Source organism: Uloborus diversus, chromosome 1 (assembly GCF_026930045.1).
Source record: "Uloborus diversus isolate 005 chromosome 1, Udiv.v.3.1, whole genome shotgun sequence".
Lineage (NCBI taxonomy): Eukaryota > Metazoa > Arthropoda > Arachnida > Araneae > Uloboridae > Uloborus > Uloborus diversus.
Window position 1 is genome coordinate 143345843 of NC_072731.1, and position 10351 is coordinate 143356193.

Below are 10351 nucleotides of genomic sequence, written 5' to 3' on the forward strand. Positions count from 1 at the left end.
CTAAAATTCTTTCAAAATTGAAATCAATTCGAAGCTATTTTATGTGACCGTAGCTTAGGAAAGATCGGCGCTCTTCCCAAAAATTTTCTGAAACTGAAGTTTTAAACAAGAAGTTTTGGGTTATCTTTGTTGACGTTGATAGTGGGAGGGAGATTCAATCATCTCCTATCGAAATATTTCGAAATTGAAGTTTAAAACGCAAATTTTAATTTAGGCTGTCTTTGGTGACGGTAGGGGATCTGGCGGCTTTCCTCCGGTAATTTCTCGGCACTAGTATTTCAAAACCCATTTTTGGCTATATTTGAAAACGATAGGAAAAACAAGGAAATATTCCGAACCGAAATATTTTTTGGAACTAAAATCCATTTTAGGCTGTTTTTGGGAAGGAAGGGTTTTGGGCTCCCAAGTGGATATTTCTAAAAGCGCAATTTTATGCTTTCTTTGATGACGTTAACAAAACTGGGAAGCTTCGGCGGATCTTTCGGATATTTTTCGATATTAATATCTGAAGAAACACAACTATAGACTTTTGTCCATCTCACTTCGACGATTGATGGGTATATGCCCTAGTGCCGTGAAAAGTTACATAAGCCAGACAGTTCTCCTCCAGAGTTTTTTAGAAAATCGTATTTTACGCATTGTTTGATAACGATAGGACAAAGAGCGGGCGGGAGTTCAGTGTGCCCTCACGAACTGTTTTTTGAAACTGAAGTCAATTTCAAACTGAGGGGGTGGGATTAGGGGCCTCTCTAAAGACGCTAATTGAGACTATCTTTGGTAGTAATGTTTGGGAATGGGTTTCTGGGCCCTCCATCGCAAAAATTTCGAAAAAGAAATACGAAAAATGTCATTAAGCAAGTTTTGATGACATTAAGAAGGGCTGTCCTCTGAAAACACATTTTGGATTTTAAAGCCAACATTTTCAGGTTATGTTTGATTAAGTTAAGGTGGAAGGGGTGAATCAGAGATTTAATTGGGTCCTTAAGATAGGTGGTTCAAACAGCAAAATTTTCCGAAATTAAAGTCATAAAAACGGAATTTTAAGCCTTCTTTAGTCTTGTCAAGGACGTTATGGCATCCTTTTGGATCTTCGTTTTGGAGCTACGTTTAAATTAACTATCCGGGGCAAGAGCCCTGATCCGAAACCGGGCAGTTCATTCGTGATTTTAATTTGAAAAAAAATCTGTAAAGGGGGAAAATTACAAAATTTTAGTTCATCATTCATATATTTTTGACTCTCAGGGGAGTCGCAATTTTCCACTGTCCTCTCCACGCATCCACGATTGTTGAAAACAGAATTTGTTGTTTGAAATGCTTGCGAGAGTATCTAATCAGTATATCTTTTTTTCAATATAATGTAAAAGCTTGGGGGGGGGGGTAAACATTAGTGGCCGCCCTGGGCCCTGAGTGCGCCTTTTAAAAGGCACCCTTTCATGCTTCAGGAGGGGGCCATTTCCCTCATCTCCACTCCCCTGTATCCATGCCTGATTACCGGTTCTGTCTCAAATTTTGCAACGAAATAAAGCATGTGTGTAAAGAGTAGATATTAATGGACAATGTACCAACACAATGTTCCCTAATAATCTATTTTTCTTAAACTATGCTATGCTGTCGGGAAATCGGCACTTTGATAATTGAACATTTAAAATTCAGCGTATTTATTTGCCTTATTATAAGTTATCTTGTGAGAAATTCTTGAGGAATTTTGCTTGATTAAAAGAACTACATGGTGCGGCCTGCGGCCGCCCCTTGCTTTGGCCGCCCTTGTGCGGTGCACACCTGCTAGGATCGGCCCTGGCTGTAATTCTGCACCCTCCAAGTCGGTGGGGTTTCTCGTTTGCAAACTCCTAGTGGCATCTCTTTTACGCAGCCGGTTATGTGAATTATGCTAAGTATGCGAACATATACTTGCAACACTATCTGAAACTTTGGAGTACATTATGCAGTGAAAAAAAAATTGATAAAGGTGTCACAACAGCTACCCAACGATCCAACGCAGTGACAAATTTAGGTGGTCCAGAACCTGTAGTGATTCAACGATAGAGGAAGTCTTGGTGAGAGCAATGAAAAACACAATGTAAAATGCTAAATCTATGCTTAGCAGTAAAATGCTAAATACTGCTCTTTCCTCTCTATGGCAGCGGTTCCCAACCCGTAGGCCGCGGCCCACGGGCCGCGGACGCTGAGTAGAGAAGCGATATTTCCATCCCTACTAGACTTCTGTTCGAGTGCTCAACAGAGCAACGCCATTGGCTTACGCCATCGGAGAGTTGTAAACGCCTACTTGTTTACTTGTAGTGCTTCCTTCCGTTGAAGTGTGATGTTTTAAATGCTTCTATCAGAATATTTGTAATGAGATCTAAAAACAATATGATTTCGCATTTCATGATGAAAAAAAAAATAGTTTAAAAGCACAAATACTAAAAATAAATGGGTTGATTAGTGTGTATGTATCGTCAGTGGTAAGAGAAATTTAATATTTTGGCTGTACGAAGGTCATCTAATTTTTCTCTTAATTTCAGAATGATACGAACATTTTTTTTTTTTTTTTTTTTGGTTTATGTTTCCTGATGCTAAAAACGGAAAAGGTCTGACACTTGTTAAATGGATAATATCGAGGGGGGGGGGATATTGGTTGACAGTAACAGATGAAGTCAAGAAGTCAAATCGACATTACATTCTACATTCGTAACTTTTTTTTAGCCTAATGCAATTATATTTTTGTGGAAACTAATCCTTCAAAATGAAATTAAAATGGTAGTTTTTCATTTCCATGCTTTCATATAAGTTAAAAGAAAATTATTTTTTTGTCAAGAGCAGATAAAAGTATGGATATAATACAATAGTAGTAAATAAAAGTACACCCTATTAGCGGTAAAAAAGAACATTTATATTATGTTGATTAACAATAGTATGCAGAGTTTACCATATGCCCAGTATTGTTCAACATTTGAAGGCATGTAAAAACAAAAGTTTTTTTTTTTTATGGTTGGAAATTTTTTTAGAGCAATTAAAACTGTACATAACAATGTAGCACTGTCGATAAGTTTCTCTTTCGTACGTTCTTGCCATTCATGCACTTCTTAAATTAGTCGCTGCAGAATCCAATACATATAAACATACCTATTATATGTTTTTAGTTTGTAAGATTTTTCACGCAGTCCCCTTCCAAAACGTATAAGCAGTTCTTCTCTGCTTATAAGTTAGTATGTAAATACAGTAAAACCCCTCTAAAGCGGATACTAATGGGACAGATATTTTTGTCGGTAACAGAGGAGTGTCCGCAGGAGAGGAGTTTTCAGAATTTTATCTCTTTTTTTCTACAGGAAAATATTCAACATATGGTAGATGACCATTTGGAGAAATATCCTGATGGACTTCTTCTTCTTTAGATCTCACCATGAAACTGAAGGCAAAAATATTGAAGATAAAACTACAAAAAATATGTTGATAGTATATCAGTCTTCAAAACAAAAGTATTTGCTCCAGACCTACGGAAACATGATGTGTCTTTTAGATGCTACTTATCGGACGACAAAGTATACTTTGCCCTTGTTTTCCATATGTGTCAAAACAAATGTAAATTATCAAGTTGTTGCTATATTTATTACCCAAGATGAAACAACTGCTAGCATTAAAGAAGCAATTAATGTAATAAAAGAGGCAAACCTAACTTGGAACCCTAAAAATTTTATGACGGACTTCTGTGAACAGGAAATTAATGCTGTTGAAGCTGTTTTTCCTAAGACTTTTGTGTTTCTATGCGATTTTCATCGGGAGCAAGCCCGGGAGCGCTGGATAAAAAAATCAGTAAATGGAGTCAATCAAGCAGAGAGAGACTATATTTTGAAACATTTAAGGGACATAGCAAATGCAGAATCAGTGGAAGCTTTCGACAAAACTGTGGAAGTACTAAAAAACAGAAATTTTTGGATAACAAACCAAAAAATGCAAAATTGGTTTGAGAAAGAATGGGTTTCTGTTCGTAAGAGATGGGTGTGGGCCTTTCGGAAGGATGAAATGGAGCTGCCAATCAATACCAACAATGGAGTTGAGCGTCAAAACAGACGTCTAAAATATGATTATTTATTCAACAAAATTTCAATGCCTCTACACAGTATGTTAAAATTAATAATTACAAAGTTTATACCCGATAGTTATCGATCATATGAGGAATTAAATATTAAATACTCCTCTGGTTATAGAAAATATTCTGCAGATATTCCACAGTACCTAATTAATAGGCCAAGGCCGTTTATCTTACACTGTATGGAAAGAATATCTTTGGTTAAAAGCATTGTATCACATGATGTTACACGTATATCAAGTTCTAGAATTTGTTTTCAAATACGCAGCCAGACAAATACAGACTCATTTTACATTGTTGATTTTGGTGATGATGATCTGATGCCTTCTTGTCAGTGTTATGACTGGCAAAGGAGGAAGTGGCTTTGCAAACATTTTTTTTCTGTATTTAACTATACCAACATAACATGGGATAATTTATCACCAAAATTTAGACACAGCCCATACCTTAACTTGGATATGTCTGTTAACGGTGTATATGTTGGCACACATTCAAAAGAAAATTTAAAAGTTAACACAGAATTAGGAAATGCAAATGGAGTATCTGATGATGGATATGTCAATGAAGCCGCATCACCAACAAAAGAAAATAATATAGAAAATAAAAAAGATGACGATGTTTCAAATTAAATAACTGTAGATGAACAAGAACAGCAAGGAAAATCTGTAAATATTAAAGGTGTCAAAGTCAGAGAAATGTTGGCTGAAATTCGGACCCTGTCGTTCGAAATAAATGATCAAGAAACGATGGATGGGTTAATTAATTTGGTGGAACCAGTCCTAAAATACGTCACAACAAAGACTGTTAAGCAACAAGGACTTACTGTAGCTCAAAACACAGGCATTAAGCAAAGCAGTAAACGAAAAAGATGCAAACATTCTGAAAAAAATACAGAGAACATAAGAAATCTTGCTCTTCCTTTAAGAAAAAAACGTCTATCCAAAAATTATAATAAAGAATTCAATCTGATATCAAACCAAAACAAATGTGAGTCAGTAAATGATATAATTATAGAAGGTACATTTTGACATTCCATGCACAATAGAAGTTGAAACCATTGTTAACTGCAATTTTTTAATGTGAAAAGTATTTCAGTAATCATATTTTAATGCGAAAATGTTTCAGTACCTATCATATTTAAATGCAAAAGTATTTCAGATTCTTGTTTTAATGCATTAGTGTTGCAGTGTCTTGTTATAATGTAATCAAATATCTTAAATTGCTGTAAATATTTCTATACTGTTATTCTACTAAATAATCAGAATTTAAATAAGAAACACTAATGATATGTATTATTGAAATGTATGGGTTATTCTCCAAAATCCTAACAGTATTATGTCCCAGGAGCTTGACACAAGGATTGTTTGACCTAGAACTTTTTTGTTTTTTATTAGTTGAAATAAATTTTCCAATATTATTCCGTTCTTATAAAAACAATAACTCCTCTATTTTTTTCTGCGAAAATTTTTGAATAACCAGAAAGTCACTCTTTCAGCGTGTTCCCATTCGTTTCTCAAATTTTCTTAAATTATTTTAAAATTTTATAACAACATTCCACAAATTTAATTTGTACTGCTAAATTACATATTCTTAAAGGTGTAAAGTAACATTATTTAAATAAATTTAATTATTTAAATAATCAAGGTACATCATTTTCAAATTTGTCCCCAGGTTTTAAAGGCATTCTAATGTCATAAAAATGAGTGAATTATTATAGATTTAAGAAAAAAAGGAATTTTTAATCTTTGAATTCCTTGAGTATTTTGTTCATATGATTTGTCTGCTGTTCTCATTAAAAATTTGAGGTTCAAAAATGGGGGTACATATAACACTTTTGCTGTCACACTCCTGGACAACATTATTTTTGATTTAAATAGAAGAAAACTTTTAACTCTGCTCATAGTGTGTAGTTGAATTAAGAGGTAAGAACAGAAAAAAATTCTTTACCTTAATTATTATCCCAGGAATGCTTAACAGGCAATTTGTAAGGAAAATCAATATTTTACCAGTGTTTTGTTTTGTCATGAAATAATATATTTTTTGATTTAAGTTACAGTTATTTATTTATCACTATAATAATTTTTTTGGTAACCTTTGATGAAACTTACTGCTTGTCACTCTTCTGGTGTGTGAAAATTTGACCCCCAGTTTTGAGGGGTGTAGCATAGTTAAAGTGAGTCCCCTCTATCTTTCCATTTTTAGTTCTTAACATCGAGTATCTTTTTTTTCCCCAGATTTTTTTAAGCATTTTTATTTTTCAAAAAAATGTGATTGGAAAATGTCTGATTTTTGAAAAATCACCCATATGTGTAAAAGTTTTTTAAAAAATTTAAGGCAGAAATTCAGGAACAACAAGAATAGATTTCTACAAAAATAAGTTATCTAGAAACTTCATTTTCTAAATTTATTGTTCAAGAGTAAAAAACTATAGAGAGAAAAGTTGACTGTCAAATGATCAAATAATTCTTATTGATTAATATGTTTTGTTCAAGTGTATTTAAAAAGCTGATATTGATTTTTCACTTGTAAATAACTTAAAAGTAAATTTTTTACTGTAAAAATGTTTCAGTGTCATTTTTTAATGTGAACGAATTTCTGTAATTGGTATAAAAATTTATGTTACTGTATAGTACTTGGCACTTTAAATTTGAATAAGAAAAAAATCAGGAACGAATGAGAATGTTTTTTTGACCAAATATAAATTGTTTAGAAAGTTGATTTCCTGATTCTATTGTTAAAGTTTAATAGAAAAAAGTTGATTGTCAAATGATGAAATATTTCTTATTATTACTTTTTAGATGTATGTGTTAAAAAACTTATATTAATTTTTTATTTGTAATAAAATTTAAGGCAATAGTTTTTTTTTTTTTTTTTCAATAAATGAGTTAAACCTGTTGATTTAACTATTTTTATCTTCTGGCCACATATACGCTTTTGATGATTAAAAACCAGCTGATTCCTCATTAAACATATAACTACTACTTTTGAATCTACTAATACAAATAAAATTATTTCATCTCATTTTCTTCTACCATGGAGTAAATTTTTCATTACAACATTGCATTTTAATTTACACTATGATAAAATTAATTTTTTATTCACAAATATTTAAGTCTATTAAAGTTGATAAGAAATATAGCGCGTGTTGTTCGAAACGGGGGGAAAAGCATAGCTTCAAATGTGAAGTGTATGTAATTAAAATTCAATGCAAAACACAATTTTCAAAACTTGATTTTTTGTAGATAATATGAATAATTTCCGAGAGAAATAGTGATTATTATTCATTCTTTTATGCCTAAATTAATTTTACTTCAGACTTTAACTATGCTCCATAGTTTAAATTTTAAAAATGTTTAAAATTTGCACCAAAAATTATAAATTTTCATACATTTGGAACTGGAATTCTTTTTCATATTTTTATGGTATGGAAATAATAATTTAATTCTTGCTCTCTCTTTAATTTCTTGCCATTGAACCCAGCGAAATTTTGATTCGTATGACTTAAGATTTTAAAATTTAATTTCTACTAAAATTCTGGAATTTTGCCAATTTAAAGACGTTTATTAGCCGAAAGTTCTTCCAGTATTTTAACAAAAATGATTTAAAAAATATTATTAGTTTTAGTTAAATTTGTTTCCGACAGATGGCGCCAAAACCCCTTGCTGCAGCAACCGACTTCCGTAGTAGCACGTGGTACCACCAACTATTTGATCGACAGTTCAGTCAGCCAATCACGGCGCTCTGCAGGACACCCTGACAGAAGTCTAGTAGAGATGGAAATATCGCAGTTTCGCAGTAGAGAAAGTCTATTTCAAGCATTCCAAGACAAATCTTGGGGGTACCAGTTTCTCGGGACGATTCGCTGGTGAGATGAGTCATCGCTCAAAAGCTTCCCTGGCACCTGTTCATTCAGGAAGACCCCCTACTGTTCAGGGGTCGACAGCCCAGGGTCAAGTGGTCAAGTGTCCCTTTTCAAGGTCAATGATCTCCTCCCTCTTTTCGATGCTTATATTCCCGACTTGTTTTACCCCTTTGTCAATAGTTAATGGTTGTGGTTTTCAGTTGATGAATAGCATCGCTCTGTGTCTGTCTGCTGTGAGGAAAACGTATTTCACTTAACTTTTTGAATACGGCAGATACATCTCCCAAATTCATCTTAAGGCTCTTCTATACCGTCCATCTTGGTTTTCGACGCTAATGCTTTCTCTACGGGAAAATCTGCTACCTATGCAAAGCATAACACGAGAAATTACTGGAATATTTTCATGTGGTTTGTTTTAAACGATGGCTACACTGTAAAAAAAATCCGGAAACGTTTCTGAGTATATCGTGCAGCTGGTGGTTCATGAAAGTTTCAAAAACGTTTCTGAGTATTTCGGAATCCTCTTTCTGTAATGTCCAGAAACGTGTCTGAGTATTTCGGAATCCTCTTTCTGTAATTTTCAGAAACGTTTCTGAGTATTTCGGAATCCTCTTTCTGTAATGTCCAGAACGTGTCTGAGTATTTCGGAATCCTCTTTCTGTAATTTTCAGAAACGTTTCTGAGTATTTCGGAATCCTCTTTCCGTAATTTCCAGAAATGTTTCTGAGTATTCTGTGCAGCTGTGGTTCATGAAAGTTTCGAAAACGTTTCCGAGTATTTCGGAATTCTCCAAACAATTTTCAAAAACGTTTCCGAGAATTTCGGAATCCTTTTTCCGTTATTTTTTCTAAAATATAATTCTTTATTATAGTATTGCATACCATATCAGTTTCAATTCTTTCATATCTAAGAGCAATAATACAAGCAATTTTAGAATCATTCGTGGATTTTTTTTTTTTTTTTTTTTGGAATTTCTAATGACAAATAGCATGGTTAACAGCATAACATATGCACAGTTATAAATTTTTGAAAAATTATGAAATAATCTAGTAGTTTCATTTCTAATCACAAAATCGTCGGGAAATTGGAGTGGGGGTACCTTCTGAAAAGTGGGGATTGTTTGTTAAACAATCTTAAACTTCAGTTTTTCTCTCAATATTTTCAAGACAAAACTATCAACATATTGTATTTTTAATGCAGAACTTAAAAACATATCTTGTATCAAACTTGATAGCTTTTATCTTCGGATAAAATTTGACAGGACTTACCTACCCTTCGCGTTCCTGAATTCGTTCACCTCAAGTCAATTTCTCTGACGAACAAAGTGTACCGAAAAGTACCAACAGAGAAATTGATGAATTTAAATATGACACCAAGTCCCCCTGCTGGAACCATTCGGGTTGATTCTTCTGTTCTTGCCCTTTTCCATCTCATCACAAATATAAATACTTATTCAAAATAGGTTACTGATTTTATTTTTACAGTGTGCGCAAAATGCATTATATATTTTATTTATTAAAACATTGAACTCTATTACATGATTATTCCATTTCATATATACAAGAATACCCCCCCCCCCCCCACCATAAGAGTGATGGTGCACCCATAAAATGCTATGAAGCGCCCACCCCCCTTGAAAAAGCAACATCATATACATTATAAATCAAAGTATCATATACATTATAAATCAAAGTATCATATAAATTATAAGTCAAATACTTTAATATGGTGTAAAAATACAAAATTATTTTATTAAGTCTTTTTTTTTTTTGCTTTTGGTAAAATTGAGGCTCGTAAAACGAAAAAAATGAAGACCCTTTTAAATACATATATGTATCTATTTGTTAAATAAATTAATACACATTTAACTAATTTAAAGCGTTTCGCTAATGCAAATATTTAAAGAGATATCGTCATTTAGATAATACTGAAGCACTATGTTCCTAATTACAAGAGATAGTTTTTTTTTTACTTCATGGGGCATTCCAAGGTATTTTTGACATTTATATAGAGTCCGTAACGTGACCTTTTTTGCCATAACTTTTTAATTTACTGTTTGATTAGCATATTATTTTATTTTGATCTTTTCCTACCAACACACCAGCTCAAATTAAAATAATTTGCAAATCTAACGGTAAATTAAAAAGTTATGGCAAAAAAAGGTCACGTTACGGACTCTACATAATGTCCAAAATACCGTGGAATGCCCCTCATACAATCTAGCTACACTGTTTACAAGAGAATGAAAACATGCAACCTTAAAGGCGAACTATCAAACCTGACAATTTGCATATTATAACATTTAATTCATAATGCTTGATACATAAATGTTCAGCCAAATATTAACTGAGATTGACACATAAAAACAAAGTACACAATAACACTTATTTAATTTTTTTTAT